Raw genomic sequence first — 2,624 nt, forward strand, 5'->3', positions numbered from 1 at the left:
GGCCAACATCCCAACTGGGATTTGCTGTAAATACTCAGGTAGAGGAGTGGGGTGTGCGTGGGAGGGAGGGGTGGAATTGGTGAAACGAATTTCCGACCTGTTGATCATTGCTGCAGCTGGTGATGGAGTTACTCATTTATATTCTTTGTTTTACTTCTATGTAGGTTTGAAAAAAGGGAGAGAAATAGCTTTGATGGGGAGGGTATTGGTAATGGTGGGGTAAGAAAGAAAAGACATATTTTGACAAAATAAAGCCAGAATTATAAAGGGTGAATTTGACCAGAGCAGGGACCTAGCTTGTTAATATTTACGTAGTTACATCAGAACTATGTAATTTGGTCTGGCAACTGCTTTGCCAATTAGGGATTAGGAAGGCAAGACTTAAAGGTTACTGAACAACAGGCAAAATGATTTATTATTCTTAGGTCATTGGAATAAAACATAGATATGCTTAACTATTTATGGAATTTCACCTACTCTCACTCAGGCCCAGGGCCAGATTTAAATATACGAGCCAGCATCATGCTCTTACAGCCAGACTACAAGGGCCGTGCAGCCAAAGTAGAATTCTTTTCAAGGACGGTTTTGTTTCTCTGCTGATAATGTCATTCTGATTGTTGAGCCCATTAGTCCACCCCATGGCCATCACCAATAGTTTTGAAATTTACAGCCCATGATACGCATTGCTTAGTTTCTATTTTCTGACTTTGAACAAATCTCTTAAACTCTGAGCCTGTGTTTTAAAAAAAATGTATACTAGAGTTAACCTCTTAGAGGTTTGATTGTTGTTTTTCTGTTGGTGGTGGGGGTTTTTTAATGTGCCTCAGGCATGAAACAGCTCTGGCCACCGACACAGGCATCAAGCTAGGATGAACTAAGGACTGTACATCTGCTTTGCCCCAGACTGATATAAAAGCAACACCACCAATTGGGTGTCTCCTGGCCCACTGCCAGGGGTTCTAAGAGGGTTTTTTAATTCTCACCCGAGGCCATGTTTGTTGATTTCAGAGAGAGAGGAATGGAGAGAGAGAGAGAGAGAGAGAGAGAGAGAGAGAGAGAGAAAGAGAGAAAGACACCGATGTGAGAGAAAACATCTACAGGTTGCCTCCGGCACGCGCCCTGGCCAGGGCTCTAGTAGGGTGCTGACAAGGCTCGGGCCAGAGGAAGGAAGACCTCGGCGCTGGCTCTGCCTGGTACTCGGTGGAGAAGAGACAGACATCGCACACCTTATAATGAGGCTCTTCCAGAACCTCAAAGACAAACTCCCTGGCAGAGATCCAAGAAAGACCATACCAATTCCCGCCGAGGCCCAGGGCAAGCGGCTGCAGGGGGAGTGACTTGGCGGCGAGGCCTGGCTTTCTGACTGCCTCACAGCCCGTCTCCTCCAGAACCAATACCAGACCCTAGTGACAGCGACCGTCCTCCAAATCGCTTTCTTCAGCACTTTCCAGCCAGCAATCAGTGCCTTCCGCAGCCAGGGGCCAACCCGAGGGAGCACGGGGGGTGGGAGCATGGGAACTGTGTGTCCTCACCTGGGAGGAGGTGACTCTGGCTTTCTGGGGGGTGAGGACTGAGCACCGTAAGCCCAGCTGAGCGGCCAGGCCGAGGGTGGCGCCTTCCCCGGGGTTGACATGCACCTCCACTCGGCCACCAACTTCAGGGTCAGGTCACGGTTGCAGCAGCCAGCAGCCTGGGGACACCCAGCCTCCAGCCCCTGCTGCCTGCCATTAATGCGTTTTCAGGTGACCATAATATCCGGCCACTTCCACAGCTGCCCGTGGTCTGGGGAGAGTCACCTCAGCCTCCTTTCCAGCTCTGTAGCTAAAAGTACCTCCCAAAAGGGCCCGATGACATCATCGCATGGAATGAAAACAAAGCTTCCAGGCACAAATTGCTTCGAGGCACAAATTGCTTTATCGTCTGCCACTGCTGTGATGTGCACACAGAAAGAGGCTGCGGCCTCGTTCGCGAGCCCCGGGGAGAGTAAGCGTTCAGAGGCACCGCCAAGGAAGGGACACACTCCCTGGCCGGCTCTGGCTTCCTTTGAAGATTGTTCCCGTCCTCAGAAACCAATCTGGCCATCCGCATTCTCTGGAAACGCAGGGCTGGAGAAAGGGTTGGGACAAGCGCTTCCCCACCTTCCACGGGCCACGTCCACCACCGTGGAACCCGCTGACATTAGCTTCGTTCTCCAGACCCCCATGTGGGGGGCATCTGGGTTCTGTTAGTGACAGACCCAGGAGAAAGCCTGGCCCGTTCTTCCCAGAAGAGGAGCTTTCCACACGGGGGGCAGCTTGGGCAGGACACCGGCGCCCAGGCTCTCCAAGCCGACTCCCACTGTGGCAAGTCCTGGTCTGAGCGAACCCTCAAGTCTCTGCACAGTGGTGGTCAGAGCAGGATCCATGGATCCATATTTTTTCACTCCATCTTCCCAATTAACAAAGAACAGGGTTCAGGGAGTGGAGCCAAAACTCCTTTTGGAACTACTCCCCACTTCCCAGACAAGCGGAGAGGCCAGGAGAGGAGACCAGTAGGGACAGAACATCCTCAGGACCTCCAGACAGGCTGGCGGTCGCATCTCCCCCACGGTGGACAGCCACCTCTCACGGGATAGCTTCCGGCAC

General features: G+C 52.1%; 1 pseudogene; it reads right to left on the reverse strand.

The window, feature by feature from the left end:
* Window positions 1-814: 814 nt before the first annotated feature.
* Window positions 815-959, reverse strand: LOC138997463 (small nucleolar RNA SNORA48; annotated as a pseudogene).
* Between the last annotated feature and the right edge of the window lie 1,665 nt (window positions 960-2,624).

This window comes from Myotis yumanensis, unplaced genomic scaffold, assembly GCF_028538775.1.
Source record: "Myotis yumanensis isolate MYYU_CA2020_CCGP unplaced genomic scaffold, mMyoYum1.0.hap1 SCAF_18, whole genome shotgun sequence".
In the NCBI taxonomy this organism is placed as follows: domain Eukaryota; kingdom Metazoa; phylum Chordata; class Mammalia; order Chiroptera; family Vespertilionidae; genus Myotis; species Myotis yumanensis.